This window comes from Halictus rubicundus, chromosome 8 (assembly GCF_050948215.1).
Source record: "Halictus rubicundus isolate RS-2024b chromosome 8, iyHalRubi1_principal, whole genome shotgun sequence".
Taxonomy (NCBI): Eukaryota; Metazoa; Arthropoda; class Insecta; order Hymenoptera; family Halictidae; genus Halictus; species Halictus rubicundus.
The window spans coordinates 13,241,488-13,259,686 of NC_135156.1; the positions used below are offsets into that span (position 1 = coordinate 13,241,488).

Genomic DNA, 18,199 nt, shown 5'->3' on the forward strand with positions numbered 1-18,199 from the left:
GTCACACTTCTTACTCATCTGGGGATTGGTCATGCTAAACTGCCTCATGGTTAGACAACTGATTTTTATGCAAAATACAAATTTTCTACCTGAATTGCGACAAACTGGAGGGAAATTTATTTTCTTTGTTAATATGTTTAATAAATTGGAGATTATATAATAGTATTTTTAAATTCTTCTAATGTTATCACTAATTTATATTACGTTTACTCATTTTTGTCACAAATGTACAAAATCCGCTGTCTGTTCGTAATAATTGATTCCAAGTGACCAAATCAATCAGTGCAATGCGATCCTAACAAGACATCATCTTCTTCGGGATTGTCCAACATTAAACTGTGTAAGAAAGAAATTCAAAATTCCATCGGAATTAAAAAAAAAATTCGCGGTGATATGAACACTTACATTCAACAATCTTATTAATTAATTACTTACACGAGGAACCACATTTAGAGACAATCCTCGTCAGAACTTCAAGACTCAACAACTTGTATTCACGAGAAACGTGAGTAGACCGAATGCAAAACAGTAAAGAAACTTAAAGTGTAATATTTAAAAGTATTGTTGTATTATTTCCAACTCATTGAAATTATTCAGAAAAGAGATTAATGTTCGATAAAAATCCGCAGTCCACTAAGAGGCAAATGAAACAAAGATGCCTCTAAAATTTCGCGAAAAAGAATCGATTCCGTGCAGCGCAATGATTTCGCAAAAAAAAATTCGTTCACGCGGGCCCTCGAACAGGCACGCGATGAGCATCGGCGCGGCAGCAATTAGCACGCGTCCCGCGCGTGCAATAATGAACGTCGCGTCGCGGCCGGCGAGCACAGAAAGTAATGGAAAAAAGATGGATCATTGATTTCAATTCGTAGCCCGGCGTTAACAAACGGGACCGCCGGGGATCGATTTCCCGGTCGGACCGGGCTCCAGTTCTCATCGGCAGCGTCCGGTTTTCGTTCGGCGTTTTATCGAGCCGCGTTGCGTGGAAATTAACGCGGGGCTCGCCGATTTACGCGTCGCCATTTTCCCCGGGCGAGAAATTGATGCGCGTCGACGCGCCGCACCGCGCCGCGCGCGCGTAAATATTGTAAATCTCGTCGATGCGACATCGCAAACAGTAATGTCCACCCCTCCCGTCCCCGATAGCACGTCTCCATGGCGCTTGATTAATCGTCGAAGGATAATTAATAGCAGTTAAGTCTAACGGCGGCAGTTTTATCCGGGGCGAATTTTAATATTGTTGACTCGCGCGTCTATGAGATGTGCGCTCTCGCGTTTCCTCAACCCCCACCTGCGCACCTCGCCCCCACCCCCCTGTAGAACGGTGAATATTCATCGAAGAAGATTGGAATTCCACTTTTCAGGCACTCGGCCGGTGTATTTGCCGGGATCCTTGGAACGGTTTAGTTCCGTCTGCCTTCAGACGGCCGGGCAATTTGTTTGAAGGTTCAAGAACGATCGCCGAGACTGAAATGATAATTCTCCGAAGGCTCGGCGAAAGCAGCCGGTCTGCAAATATTTAGTCTACCGTTCGCCGTGTTTTTCTTTCATACGGGATTGATTAATCCGTCGAACGACAGCCATCGACTCGCCGAGCCGCTCCTGTGTCTCGCGAGCTGGAAACAGCATTAACAATTTGGTAGCGCTTGTTAGCACGCTACACGGTAACCGGGTTTTGTCTGAAGACAATCTCGAATTCTTTCGGACTTTTCATTTAATTCCATAGTACATTATTCGTAAACGCTAAATATACAGGGTGTTCGACTACAGGTGGGAGAAAATTTAAGGGGTGAATCTACGTGACGATATAAGACGAGAATGAAGTTACATAACTTATTTATTAAAAATTAAAAATCCGCCTAAAATCACCCGACCAACAGTCTTGTGTCAAGTGAGAGATCTCTGTTGGTCGGGTTGTCACGATTCAGGCGGATCTCTAATCGTTAATTACTACAAAAAAGGAAGCCGAAATCGCAATTTTTTTATTACTCATTTTCGTCTTACATTGTCGTCGAGAACCACCCCGTAAATTTTCTCGCATCCGTAACAGAACACCCTGTACGAGTTTAAATTTCTGTGTGCTTCTGTGCGAACAAATTGAAACCTAGATTCAGTTTTTGCCGGGAAGCGACGAAGCAGCGTTATTAGCACGAAATAGAATGAGATTGTTTCGATGGTGGAAAAAACCGCGCATCGGTTTAATGGAATGGCGGGCCGTGCGTTTCCGGCAATTTAAAGAAGTTCCTTGTGCGAGCGAGCCAGCCGGATAATCCTATAGGTTAGTTGTCTCTGAATATCCCTGGGCTCGCGTCGAAACGTATCGGCGGCCATTCCGGCAAGAACACACGGCACTCGAGCGATTTACATAAAACAATTTCCGTAGCTGCACTTTCGCGTCCGCGGCTCTCGAACAAACGTAAAATTCTCGTGGCGCCGCGTTATGTCACGCGAGTACGCGATAAGAACACGCGCGCGCGCGCGTGTGTGTGTGTGCTTCATCTCCTCCTCCTGATAGTACGTTCCGAATAATGTCGTTTCATGAACGCAGCCCTAATTGCGTCGCGGAGGAAGAATACATTATGTCTAACATCGATCTTGTTCCGAAGAGAAAGTATTCGCAATTGTTTCCGCTCTTAGAACTTTTACACACCTTTGCCTTGCAGGAGTCTTCAATATATACGACATGAAAATATCTGATGTTTCAAGATTTATTAGATCCTTGTTTCATTTTATTTTTAGTTCATTCAAACCACTAACAGAGGGGGTGAGCGTGATTTAATTTTATTCGAACATTTTTCGACTGGTAAAAATGTACAAAATGTAGAAGAGCAAAGAGTGTCCACTATTTACAATTTTATTGCATCCTTTATTGTATTTTGATCCCATGGAAATCGTTAATAAGGGGGATGAACATGTTTTTACTTTATTGTAAATTGTACATTGCTGGCTAGCAGAAACATGTATACGTTAAAATGTTCATTATTTAAAAATTTACTGCGTCCTATAATAGAGGGGATGAATATATTTTATTTATAACGTACCTTATGGTCGTTTTATTAAATCACATGGTTGCTAATATTAAATTCTTGTTTCGTGAAATTTTTCTACGAAGATACAAAAAACTTTGCAGAAATATTTGCAATTTTACGACGATATTAAATAAAAACTGGGAGGTTTATTACCTTCGTCAAGGGGTTGAATTCTCGGAGATATTACGCGGGAAAAAGCAACGGACAATATTTTAGTTCCCATTGTAATTCGCTCGCGGAAGATGAAGAGAATTTGAAAAATATATTACGCGAATGATAAAGCTGATAGACAGAAAACCCGTGAAAGGCGCGTGTCAATAAAATATTTACAACGTCCGAGCGTTTTGTGCATCTCGCTGGCGTAAATACCGGAGAATATGAGATTACAATTTACAAAAACCGGCGGATATAACGTTGAAATTCATCGAATCTCTCCCTCTAAAAGCGAATATATTGAAAATTGGATGGTATTTAATGGTAAGGTAATAAAATATCCCCCGCGTATCAAACGCTTCATGAGCGCGACGACTCCACTTTTAATTATGATTTCGATATTATCGTCGGATTGATACACCATTACCGTGGACAGGAAGCCCCGAGAATTTCATCCATTTCGTAAAATCCGGTCTCCAATGAAATTGTCTGATTAAATATAACCAGGATCAATTTGCGGCAACTGTTTCATACGTTTTTACCGACTTTTGACGCTGCCGCGAAGCTGTACAAATGACGTATTAACTCGTCTTTCCCAGCTACCGGATTAAACGCCATTTCAACGCCGTGTTGCAGCATCATTCCGTTGAAACAAGAAGCAAATGGACTACGCATATTTATTTCAACAATGTTCAAATTTATTTTGCACAAAGATCCACAGTCTGCTAATTTGCGTCTTGCCTTATCTGCTGCCAAGGCTTCCAATTAAAACACACTATGTCATTTTGTACGGCGCTATAAATACTCATCAATGGAAAGTAAAATAACTTTTATTATCTACTGTTTATGCTGGAAAATTAGAAATAACCAATAGACTCGAAGTAGGGTTAAACTTCACTTCGGGGGACCAAAAATCTTCGCCTTTTTTTATATATATCTATAGATTTTGACGAGAAAATGCCAAAAATGTTATTTAATTCATTTATTTCGTGATGACAAAAATTAGTAGACCAAATGCGAAACACAGTAAAACCACTCGAAGAACTGAAAAATACTCTTGCATTCTTTCCAACTTTACAAAATTATAGAAAAAAGGGAGAAACAAACGTCACGTACGTCCCACACCTTACAATTAATGCGGACAATTTTTCTTTTACTTCCAAAAATCCACGACGTTTCCAAGACGCCGTTTTAAGGCGAGGGGTTAATAAGAACGTAATGTCCACGTGACTAGAAGCCGATATCGCGTTCGGAACGCAACGAACCCGGCACAAAACCATAATCTGGTGCACGGGCATTCAGGTAAACTTGCCGGTGACCGATGGCCACCGGCGATCGCGACTTCCGTTCACGTGTCGGCGATCAGAGTTGAACAGGTGCGAGGTACACGTGATCCGGTTCTATCGTTTCAGGATCCGCGTTCTCGCGTCCCAAAGCAACAAACGACGCTTTCCGCCTTTGAGGCCGGCGTTTCGCGCGTCTTTTGCGAAAACCGGACACAAAGCGCACGTGCCCCGGCGTCGCCGGACTCGCAAAAGAGCCCCGGCCGTTCCGCGTGCTTGCCACGGCGAAACGCTCGGCCACGTTTCCGCGAAAGTTTCTTTGAACGGCTAGTGGCGAAGAAAAAAAAAAAATAAAAAGGAACGCCCGCCGGAACGGGAAGCTTCGCGAGATTGTTGTTTCGAACGCTGCGCTTTCTCGCCGGTGTCGAGTCCCCGACGAGCTTTTTCGAAATTGTATTCAACGATCAATCGGACTCGCAACGACCGTTTGCTGATTCTTTACTTTGCAATTTAGCGAGATTGTTAAAGACCCTTTTAGTACGGTCACTGGCCAAGAGCATAAAGTAATTATTATTTATTGTACTGCATCCAATTGTAAATACTTGTAAATAAGTAACGAAAGACAAGTAAAATTGAGACAATGACTACTTTACTATAATCAATGAGAGTAGGATGTGGTTTATGCGGATTTTTATGCAAAATCAAAATTATCTGCATCAATTGCAAGATACCGGGAGGAGATTCTTTCTTTCTTTAATAGTTTTAATAAATTGAATGTAATGTATTGGTATTTTTAAATTCTTTTAATCGATCTACTATTTCAAATTGTACCAGTTCATTTCTGTAATAAATGCATAAAATGTACAGACTAATGATAAGGATGAGTGTAATTTGGAACAGTAATTTTGATTTCGCATGAAAATCCGCAGTCTAGAGTTCTGGCTATGAGCTGGTGTGTACAATGACTGATAGTAGAGACACTGCAGGTAAAATAAATTTCACAGCTTTTGTTCATAGCTCCGCAAAGGTATTTACATGTTTTTTCATCGCGTGTAAAGAGAGAATAAAGTAAAGTAAAGAAAGTAAATAAAGGTAAAGGAGGCATGGAGGTAAAGGTATGTTAACACTTTATCTACCGGAAGCTTATTAATCGGCTTTTACACAATAATTCCAAACGAAATTATTATATTACGCTATTGAGGGTGAGTTGCTGGTTGATGATAGAAGTTTCTGATGCTGTAGAAGGATTTATTTAAAAAAATCCTCAACCATGGACCATAGGCTTTCAAAAGCTATGAAATAATCGCCGGTAAATAATGTGTTAAGGGGGCTAATTTTAAAAATTAATTCGGTGCATCCGCACGATCGCATAATTTCCGTGTAATTCGATTCATTCGTGTGGGTTCCATCGGAGGAAACGCGGAAGAAGCGGAGATTGTAAAGGGAAGCGGGCCGCTCGATGAAATAATGTCGGCACAAAGGGTCGCACACTCGAGCGATTAAACAATCCCGGCTCCGTTTTCGCGGCCGACTCGATTGTCACGTTTCGAAAGTTAGGCGTCGGCTGTCGGCGCTCGAAACGAGGCGGAACCGTGTCATTTTTCGAGTTTATCAAATAATACCCGGGGCCGCGAAAGTAGCTTTCGTGCAAACACTCGTCGCCGAGGCTGAGCCGCGGCTTCGCGAGGCTCGTTTACATTTCCGCCCTTTTCTTTGCTACCCCTCGTCCCGACTCTTTCATTTCTGCCTACCACTCCGTCATTCGCGGTTAAGAATACTCCTCTCTCTCCCCCCCCCCCCCCTCTCTCTCTGTCTCTCCTCTCTTGCCACCCAGTTTCCGCTCTCCATTCCATGATACATCCGAAAGAGGGGACTTTTGTTTCTTCTCGTTGCCGGCTCGAGTTTGTTGCAATAAAACCACTTGTTAGGGATTCTCGAAGACGGCAACTCACGGATACTCTCAGAGAACAGACGCGCAAACGCACACACACACACATACACAGACGGTTTCAAACGGCGCGAGCTTTCTGGGACATCTGCGAGAGAGAGAAAGTTTTTGAAACGTCTCGGATGAATAAAGAGCAAGGTCCTGCCCTGGTGATTTATTAGCCGGGGAACTTTGCGCCGAGCTTTCCGCGTGAATTTTTTAGCGATAAATAATGGCCCGCGGATTCAACGCTCGCGCCGTATGCAGATTACATTTTTGTTAATCGATTCGATCGCCTTGTAATTACCATGCGGGCTTCAGTTTGATGAAGAGGAACCGACTTGATGTTCAGAGAAAATGTTGAAACTGATTCGACGGAGTTTCGTGGAATTTTATTACTGTTCGTACTATTATTAACACATTAACCGCGACGCTAGTCGTATACGACTGGACTACGGATCTTCATGCAAAATAAAAGTTGTTCAAATTAATTGCGAGTTAGAAGAGCTACGTAGGCTTTTCGATCATTTTATTGAGTTGAAAATGACACAACAGTCTTTTAAATTCTCCACATGTTTTCACCGTTTTGCATTTGATCGGCTCATTTTTGTTAGAAATGCATGCAAATCCACAGTCTATACGTGTCTCGCAAATCAATTAAATAACATTTTTGGCATTTCCTCGTAAAAATCTATAGGAACATATATAAAAAAGTTGAAAATGATCGGTCCCTCAAAGTGAAGTTTAACTTTACTTCGAATAAATTGACGTAAAGTATACTATTCTGCTAACCACTGCCTACCATGCTATGTATCAATGAACCATACACAAGTATTGTATGTCTCCCACGTGACGCAAACCTTGGCAAACATAAAATTCCCGCGGCACCGAGAGGGGAAATAATTTCGAAAACCCCACGAAACAGATCCCTAATATCGTCGGGTTCGGTATGTAACAGACTTGGGAATCCCAGGGAAGGAGAGCGAGGTCAGTCGTACAAAGAGGATCGTCAGCTTAAACGTCGTGGGTGTCTGGGGAGGGGGAGAGGGGCGTGTGAGGCGGGTAAAAAAGAATCCAATTCCGATCGGTCGATTGTCCGCCGATTCGGACCGTGCGAATTCCGTAGTCGTCGGCAAAAGTAAGCCGCGGGCAAGATCGCGGGCAGAAAAAGCCAGCGGACCGTCGTCAGAGCCGTGACCGCGGTCCGGAAACCGCAGTGACGTCACATCTGGTTCCCGCGCTGCTTAAACAGCGCCGTTCGGTCCATTCCGCACTCCCCCGCGGCCCCGCTGCCCCGCCGCGCCGGCAAAACCGTGCGGAATCGGGGGTGGCTCGTGAATTTATACGACGTTTAACCCGGTTTAAACTTTGGCACTTAAATTAAACAATAGAACGAACCGCGCCACCGACCCCCGGAGTCGAACGTACGTCTTCGGGGCTTCCTGCAACCCCCGCACCCTCCCCGCAGAGGTTTCGCAGAGGTTCCGCACCCCATACCGCCGCCGATCGCTCGAGATTCGCGCGGCGAGTCGTGGACATCGGACTGTAATTTCACGATCGAGACTCGCGTTCCGAGGGAGCATGATTTCGCACCTGTACGTGTCAGCAGAACGCCCGGAACGGTTCGACACATCGTCGACACCCGAAGCTCACCTGAAGCTGTGGTCACAGTGAATGTTCTTCCTGACGAACTAACGACGAAGTAACCAATAAATTAATTAATAGCCCCACGAGGTGTTTCACTGGAACAGTTTTACCAAACCAAAAATTTGAAGCTTTCACGACACAACATCATATAGTTTTCACTGTTGAGGCTTTCGGATATAAGCCGCGTCCTTTCAGAGATATTTTCCAAGCGGTATCAATATGTCCTCCAACCCCTAATGCATCTATAAGCTGCAATGCTTGCGAAACATTGAGAAAACAATTCCAAAAGAACACGGCTTAAAGGACGCCACACACACACACACGCTACGTTGTGTCGTCCCTTTTACCTGTCCAGTCATAAGTCGCAACATGCAAAGTATCGCGATGATTTTTCCGTGTATTCTCAAAAGCTGCTCAACAGCAGAAGTTTTACCAAACGCGTGCACGCGTTCCATCCACGTCCAGCTCGGCAAAGCAACAATCCGCCGTGATTATAGCCAAGTTCCATTGATCCGATCAGCGGCTCGGACATAGCGATCAGAACGCTGGCAGAAAGCGCATCCATTGTAAACGGGCCCTAATCCGGGAGCGGCCGACTGTCTGAAGGAACGCGTGTGACGGTGGCTAACCGGCGTGAGTTCTCGTCGGAGAACGCTCGAGGTTGTTCCCTTTGGCTGTTCCGAAGGGCTGAGAACCGGGAGGGCGGTTTGCCGGGAGGTAGACCTGTACAATGAAGGGTCCCGTTTGAAAGCGGCGGAATGCATCCGATGAGCTCGCCTCGTGAGAACGCGGCTACTTGCGCCACCGGAAAGATTGACTCGGGGCCGCGCGAGAAGAGAGAAGAACCCGGCCGGATAAGGGCGAGGTGTGGGGCGGACGAAGAAGGGGTTGCCGGAAGGGGGTTGAACGAAAGAACGCGGGACGAGAGGCAGCGCAAACGATCCCCCGGGTGCGCGTTTAAACCTTTTCACGGGCATTTCCGCGGAAGGCACTTTGTGTCCTGTCCCGACAAATTCGAACTATGCGCGCGTTTCTTTTCGCCCGGCCGCAGCCCGCCTCGAAACACTCTGCATAAAGATGAAACGGGTGTGCCCCTCGAAATTGCGAAGGAATCTCCCGCCCCCTGTCCCTCGGGCCTCGCGTGAACTTTTTCCCAACCCCACGACGACTGAAAAGAGAACGATTAACGGACTCGCTGCTGCCGACGCGAAAATCACGCGATACTTGCGAATTTTTCTATGAAAGACTAGACATTTGTAAATGTATTTTAGCTTTCGCCAATATTCCGAAGCGACTAAGCAAAAATAAGTAAATTTTACTGCACGACTATATTCGTCGTATTTGAAGTTAACTCGGTTAAGCCCTTTTTCCACGAAGAATGAATAAACGGAAAATTGCGAGAGCTCGGATACATCCGCCGATCGGGATACAACTGGCGTAAGTTTACAGGCACGGGAACATAATCACCGTTCGATTACATAATCACCGTGCACGATCATCAACAGACCGAGCAACTAATACTGCCCCTAAGCGAGCCTGCGCGCGCAGCATTGTTTGATGATTAATATTTTATTCGGCCGGTTCCGGTGGTCGTGTTCGAATACGGCCGTGCTCCTTGCAACCGGTTTCAATCCACGGAACAATAGGAAACGTTCGCTAACTAACAAGCGTTCCTGTTTATGCGGCGGTTACGACGATTTATACGCAACAGTTTCACCAGCACCGACGGTTTCTCCAGCTCCGGGTTTATCGAAACGCACGGCTTCGATTACCTCGATGGGCAAAGAACGCCCGAGGACTATCGTTGGACCGTGACTCGTCACGTTGCTTGTTTCTGTTTCTATTACCGAGAGAATTTGTAGCCGAGGTTTCTCGATGCCACAGACTTTCATACGACACAATGAATTACGTAGACAAAATTATAACTCTGACTTTCATGCGCGATCGTGCGAAATTGTTAAAGGAGAAGTAGACGGAAATAGATATTTTTAATAGAAAAAAAAAATAGAAGAAGCATTGGAGATATCGAAATGCAACTGGTTTGTAAAGAAGACTTTGAAGTTCGTCTGCAAGAGATTACAAATTTCGAGTGCGTTTACCGTTGATTCTGCAGTAAATTTATCAACGCATAGAATTTTTACTCGGATCTATGCGCGCCCGAGAAGCACAGATAATATTTCCTACGGTACGAAGTTTCCCGTGGATTGTTTAGTAAATATTTAGCGTAATGGGAAATTTAAATTCAAACGAGTTGCAGCGGGCACGGAAGGTCTGCGTAAGCTTGGATAAACATTTAGTAGAACAGGGCTGCGTATTGTCAGACGTAAGAAGGATCAGCCGCGGCCGTGTGTTCCACGTGAGCGAGTAGAATGGAATTGTACACGGTTGGACGAACGTGAAGTAGAGTGTACCGGCGTATGGTCAGACGGGAAAGAAACTCTGGATACGACTTTTAAGAAAATTGAGATTAGCAATCGGAGCTCTGTTGCTTTCCAGAGCTGCGTTCCACGTGAACGAATTCGGAGATAATTATGTAGAAACAAATGTCATGTTACAAAATAGTATCTTTTGAAAACAGGATTGACTATGATTACAATATTGATCATTCATTGTGAATATTGTGCATGATTATAATATGACTAAGCTATGATATTAACAGTTTAACTTGAGTATATTCTCAACCTGCCAATGTTATTTAACCCTGATATTAAATTTCGTTCTACGTGTGCATGCTCATCCTGTCAATTGTGCAGCATTGCGTATGTATTCTATATGTAATACATTTTGGCGAATTATTATTCGTGTGAACAAGTTAATAATATTTGAGGAGGTATAATATCATATTGGATGTATCACATATATTGTCCTCAAGTAATTAACAACTAATTTAATCGTGTGAATAGATTATTAAGAAATTAAGCGGAGGTGTTTGACAGAAACTGGTCGCGTAATTGCAACGAGCAATTCTTCGTTCCTGGCGACTATATTCGCCCCAGAGTGGCAAATTATCCGTGGATTATTAATGAGTCAAGTCTCGCGTGTCCGCGGAATTAATGCGCTGTTTTGAATATTAATTTCTAAGGAAGCATCGCGATGCGAGGCCAAATGGATCTAGCCTGACGTATCCCGGTAATGTAACTATTAATCTTGCCTGGTTTATACGCGCATGTAACCGGGGGCCGCAGGACAAAGGACAAAACCTTGATGCTGCTAACTTGTCTCCTCGCATTTTGCCTGTTCCGCCGTTTCTACTCTTGCGCCTTTGGTCGACAGTGATAACGACGGTTGTTTCCACGGTCGATGACATAGATCACTGACTTTTAATCTGGCGAGTTTGTTGCTACCGCCCCTCGCGCAATAATACCTGCGCTGAACGACCAAAGCGTTACTTTAGCTTCTAATTAAGTAGATATACATTTTTTTATAGTAATTATGCCAATGAAATTCATATAATAGTTTTCTTGGGAATCACGACTAATATTTAACTAGTTCTCCGAGATTAAAGGAGTCAAAATTTCGAAATTATTTTATGAATAATTAACCAGTGCTTCAAGATTAAGAGACTAATCTTTTAGAAGTGAAAAACCCGGTAAATATTTTACAACTATCTAACTGCTGCTCCAAAGCTGAATCAGTAAGAAATTGATTCCTTCAATGATATGGATTACAATTATTTTATAAAGTAACGAACACAAATCGCATAGCTAACTAACAAGCTAGAAGTTGTTCTATGTGGTCTGTGTCTGACCAACTACAGTTCTATTCTACTGAGTTCCAGACTCGCGTTTCAACGAGTTATTCTACAACTATACGAAAGTTCGTCTACTTTAATTGGTTTACAATGGCAATTCCACAGTAATTATGATTACATTTGACCCTTAAATACAATTTAAACATGCACTCACTATTTCCCTTGTCAGTAGATAATCTCCACGTGGAAACTCACTTGTTCAATTAACGCATGTATGTAATAGTTTGACGTACAGTTCCATAATAAATGGAACAAAATAGTGAATAGGATATGGAATACATTAACGAGATGTTTTCAAACATAATTATCACTGTTATTACAATCTTTAGTGCGTCCTCATAATCCATCAACCAATTCCAGTTTTCAAAGTTCCCCAAAACTCATGAATATTTACTTACAATTATCATCATAATTCCTATTCTGACACCACGTTCGCTAACCCCAAGGAAACATTATTCCCGAAAATTTGAGTTTCCACGACCATCCATAGCAAACTTACTATTATTACAATTTCTATTTGCGAACTCCGGCCAACTCTAAGAAAAAGTACCAGTCTTTCGAAAATTTCGTTTGAAACTTCCTCCGCAGTCGCCTTATTACTATTTCTACTGTTTCCTGGACGCTACCAGGTTCCAGCTACCTCGTGAAGACATTAAAAGACAATTCCACTTCGCAAGTATATTCAGTGGACCTTTCGTCATCGTTCGAATTAGAAGCAAAATAAGAAATGGGAATTTCCCTCGAACTCGACGACTCGTATGGACCCGTGTGACAAGAGTAGAAGAATTTAAAAATATCGATAAGCCATGTCCAAGTTATTGGAATTATTACGTAAAAAAATTTGTCCTACGTCCTTTGAGTTTTCATAAATCTGAAAAAACGTGTTTAAAACTCCGACGTATCGTCAGTTCTGTGACACATCAATTTTGGCAGCACAGTAAAATATTTTCTACTTCCAAAGATGTGGTAGTAGCATATTCAAAAATTAAAAAACAAATGTATACATTGTACACTTTTGCTAGAAAAAAGCGAAACAAATGGTCTTACGTTCAGCGCGCTACGGGAATAGCTTGGTTCGGAAGAAGACAGTCGAGGCTCGACCGCTCGAAGGAGTATTTCAGTCGAGCACACACGATCGAGCGTACGTCATTACGCAATCACGATCAGGATCGATTAAGCACACACCGCTCGAAAGCAATCGGCTCTCTTTCGACTTAAGTGGCTCTCGTCAGGCTCTTTACGGGCGGGCACCTAATGCATTACACATAACTCGACAATCCGCAGAGCGCGGATCTACAATATTTGCTGTTCGTTCGGCAACGGAAGTAGTCTACGTCGATAAACATTTGCCGTTGGGCTGCCCCCCTCCCCCCGCCCCCACGACGTTCGCGACGTTCAAATCCCTTGATTCCACGGGCGGAGACAAACAATCCCGACGTCACATTCGATTCTTTTCGGGCCGGGGAACCCAATTGCGAGTTAGCAAAGCGGGGAATCTCTTTCCCCCGGCCGACGGGGCGGCGAAGAAGAGAAGCTTCCGGTCGCGTCGATCGCGCGAAACTTTCCTTTGATCGGGCCGAAAGTTCCACGGGAACCGGCAGTCCCCGAAAAGAAACTTGCCAGTCGCATTAATCACCGCCGCGCCGATGAACTTCGCGAGGAAAATTTGCTGCGAGACGGCGCGGCGGATCTCTGCTACCCGCTCGTACCCGCTCGCGGACCTAACCCATACCTTCAGCGAGGATCCTCGGCGAATTCTCCCGGCTCCTGCGGGAACCAGCCGCCAGAATCCGTGATGACGATTGTTCGCCCCGAAAACGACTTCCTCCGGGGGGATGATCCCACCCTCTCGGCTGAACTTTGAGCTCCGCCGAAAGAACGACGCCCTTTGTACGAAGATTCTGTCTCGCGGAAACTGCCTCGTGAGTCTTCTTCCGGCTGACTCATTGATCCGAGTTCGGAGCTCTGCTGGTCCTTCAGAGGAAAAAAGCAGCGGGATCTTGCGGCTGAGAGATAGGGCGCATCGCGGAATAGACCGTCGCACAGTGGCACGTTTCTGTAAAATAGGTGGAATTGAGTCTTATACGAAGTAACTTTTATACTTATGTTTGCGTATTAGTTTAGTTTTTCTATTTACTCCCGAGGGTACGTCCACAAGACATTAATCGCTTACGATCACATTCGAAATCAATCAGCAAAGTTTCAATTTTTTAGATTGAAACAGCCACCGTAAGGGCAGTTTTATTAATACAGTTTCTCGTTCTAGCAAATAAGTAATGTTTTGCTCAAGGCTATTTGTAGGTCAGTTGAAGGTCATCAATGTGTTTTCTTGTTACATTATGTCACTGCTGATGTGAACACATTGAAGATATTAATTCTGCCTCTTGATTCACTTAACGCGCTTTCGTAGTACTTTGAAGTTGATACTAAAAAAGAATCGGAGGGAAAAAATTCAGTTTACCGGGTTCTCGAAGTTTTAAGTAGCTCCTATAGCCGAGTTTTCCAAACCACAGCGGGTTATTAAATATTCATCTGAAGCCGAGATAAACAATACGAAAGGGAAGTTGCACAGTTCGATATCCTCTTTCTCGATTAACCACAGGGTTCTCAGCCGGCGTTATTTTATCGGGGGAGGGTAACGGGTCCCAGCAAGAGTACAAATTACGGGTCGCGCTCGCGTAATCTCCTCGAAACTCCGAACAAGTGCAACAACGCTTAATTCTTGCTTACTACACCGCGGAAAGAGCGAGAGAGGGAGGGAAATAAAAATAGAGAGAGGGAGAGAAGCACGACGGAAAGAGAAACGCGTCGCTGGAGAAGAAGGGGAAGATACGAGGCAGGGAAGTTGAAGGATAAACAGGAATAATCCGAAGCTTTTTAGAAGCCGGAATTCGACGTCGCCGGGGTGAAAAAGCGAAATACACGGCGGTCGTTTATCAGAAAAATGCTCTGCAAATTTTCTGCCGGTGGGCCAATATTTCAGTCGACGTGCGCCGCGCTGTGCGAGGTCCTTCGAAATTCACCGGCGAAAATGTCGGCGAATGGATAACTGTTTCGGCAGGCGGATTCGCGATTCCAAAATTGTGCCAGAAACGGGATCAAGTATTTCCCGAATACACTCTATTCAAAAATAGTAATAATAATAACTATCGGATATCGTGCGTTTGTCGTGAGTTTCTGGGTCTCACAAAAATTTTTCACAATTATCGTGCACATCTTTCACACGTATATCGAGGCATTACCGTACTATCGCAATATATTCGACTCGCTAACCCTGTTAAACAGAGAAAGTACGTTCCACTCGACTTGTGTTCGTTGCAACAGAGGTAGACAATATCTCTATCGCATAAAGATCCCCAGCTTTCCAACGACGAAAATTAGGAGATCTCACGACGGCCGCCGGAATGACTATTGTCGAGCCAGATTGGCGATTCGCAGCGACGTGCGACACGTCGCAAAAACGAGCAGAAACAAGCCCAATGGGCAATCCAATTGCGCTTGCCTCGAACAGATGGTATATCGAACTTAGCCCCTGTGTTCGGGGGGTTGAAACAGGCACGATGAAATAGAAACGTTGGGTTAATGGGTCGGTGGGACGTTGGGATAGAGTCGAGAATAGAACAGGGAACGTTCGGCGGTAAGAAACGGACGAGGACAGCTGGACCGAAAGAGAAAGAGAAGGAAAAAAGGAGGAAATCTATTGCAAAATAATAAGTCATCTCCGGGCGACTTTTGCCGACGCGCCCCCCTCTCTCTCTCTCTCTCTTTCTCTCTCTCCGGCTTCTCCCCGAGGTTACCTCATTATTTCTAACTGATGACGCCATAATTCAGCTTCTCGCGACGTACAAGAAAATGGACTTCCCGGCCTCGTCTTGCACTCTGGTGCGCGCGACACGGCACACAGTGTCTGGCCTTGCTATTCCGTCCAATTAAATGCCTAATCAATTATCCGCCGGGGACGAGTTCACGCCCTTTCTTGCTCGTAGCTCCCGAAACACGCTCGCCGGGGCTACGAGCCTCGTTTCCGAGGCCCAGGATGGAATTATTGCGGTATCGAGACCGCCCGGAACTGTCTTCGGGAACAGTATTTTCCGAGCAGGCGGCTCCTTTTTGACTGCCGACTGATTTTATAATAGCCAACTCGAGTTCACGCTACTAACATTCGACAATCGTTGGGTTACCGAGCTGGGAAAGGTGCGAGGATGAGAATGAGATGCTGCGAAACGATTTATGGCCGTGTTGGAAACGCGATAGCAAGTGCGGTGTTGGCTGCGAGTTGGCAGAAACGTGTACAGGGTGGGCAAAAAGTTACGATTTTGCAAAAGTTGAACTATGGTACGTGAGCATTTATTTTGTCGAGGATGCACGAATTTTCTAGTTGCAGGTCTGTCGAGTAGACGGGAAATAATAGACACTTATTTTCAGTTGATTAATCTATGCACAGATGGTGCACAATTTAACGAATTGTGTGTGAAAGTTTACGAAAATTCACACTTTCTATGAAATCCAAAATATGATTTTGTTCTTCAGTCTATTCCGAGCTGAAATAGTACGTCATTTAACGAATATTATATTGTGAAAGTGTATGTAAATGTGCAATTTCTATTAATGTTTCTATCGAATTGAACATAAGCCATTGAACATGATTTCCTGCACATTTTTGCAAGTAAGAAATAATTGTGATCGTTTTTTTCTTTTTTGTTGTTGTTTAGAGGACACGATGGATTAAAACGACCTCCGGTGGTCGTCAATACGTAAATTCCTGTCTCGTCCGCGGCGATATATCCTTCTTAGAGTCGACAGTCCATTTTCATATTCAGACATTTCGTTTCGATGCCCGGGCTCCGGTCTTTCTCGGACGGATTCCATTTACGGCGACGATTCTTTGGATTCGCGGCACGTCTGCCTGAAATTTTCATGCCCCTCCCCCGCCAGGTAACGAGCACGGAAATCACAACACAACAATCTGTTCCTCCTGTCTCTCTCTCTCTCTCTCTCTCTCTCTCTCTCTCTCTCTCGTTCCCCCTTTACCTCTGTTTCTTTCGCTCTTTAGCGCGAGAAGCGAGCGGATCGTTTGTCTGAGACACGACTAATACTAACTCCGAGTTTATGGCTTGAATCTAAGTTACCGTAGCGATAAATGTAGCCGTTTTAGAGTCGGCGAGCACAAATTGCCACGGTTACCGACTTTATAACCGGCGTCTGCAACGAGGCGCATTCGATGCAATTATTACGTGCACAAATTCCTAACCTTTCTTTCGAAATTTGTTATCTACATGCGGAAAACTGTAGCGAGAAACGGGCATAATTAATTATCCTGTTAGAACGAGCCGAGACTCCTTATAACCAAAATTTTTAGAATGGTTCATGCATTACTTATCTTGAAAGGTTCGAATTGCAAGCTCGAGACATTGGAATGGTAAAATTTGAAAAATTAGAAGGAGTTGAGACTCTAAATTACAACAATTTATTCCACCGAGATCCTTCACCAACATTTGCGAGCTCGAGACATTGGAATGGTAAAATTTGAAAAATATATCCAGTCATGTTCTTCGTATTCTGACGCGAATTTTTTCGGCTCGACTGATTCCCAGTTAAACGAAAATAATGATTCGCCGTATGAAATTTCATCGTGTTCGGCGATTCAATCCGGCGTATTTCTACGAGGCCCTAATTAGAGGCTCAGCGGAGGGAAAAGGCCGTAAATGAGAACCGCAGAATCCAAGGTGGAGTCACAGGGGAGGTAATTTAGGAATGGGGCGAAATTTCGTAAAGCCTTGACCGTGTACAGTGTACAAACTCATTTTCTAGACTTACGGCCCGGACGCGAAATTAACGCTTTGTACTGTGGAACGCTATCATAAGCCTGCTTTACTCACTTTCATAGAACGTGTTTTTACAGTCAATCTGGTCGCGTAAAGGGGAGATCAATTATTGCCTTACTTTTCTGACTCCAGCTACCGCCACTTTGAATTTTCTAACCTTAGAAATTATATTAAATCGTAGAAAATGTTTTAGAGAAAGCGAACCACATAAATCCATCTTTTATATAATTTTCTCTGTATTCCAGTAGTTTACCTTTATGCAAAATGAAAATTCTCTTCGTCCTCTTAGATCAAGACCATACTCTATACATGTGTACTTAGACATTTCGGAATATTTTTGAATAAGAATAGGGTTAAAGTGTTAGAAATATTTTTAATAAATATCAAGTGAAATAATTCCGAGGATTTTAAATGAATGTAGAGCGAAATGATTCAGGAAGCCATTACCTTGCCACCGTTTTTCTGAAAGAGCCGGTCGAGATACGTCTCCGAAGGAAAAAGTCCCTTCCGAACGAGATCGATCGGCGGAAGCTCAACGACGATAATTTAATCGCCTATTAATTGTTGGTAAAGTACGTGGCCAT

General features: G+C 43.9%; 1 protein-coding gene across 2 annotated transcripts in view; it reads left to right on the top strand.

The window, feature by feature from the left end:
- The window catches only part of Carpa (Carbonic anhydrase-related protein A), a 233,638-nt gene that overhangs the window by 160,590 nt on the left and 54,849 nt on the right, over nucleotides 1-18,199 (top strand). The gene's annotated exons all lie outside the window — the stretch shown is intronic.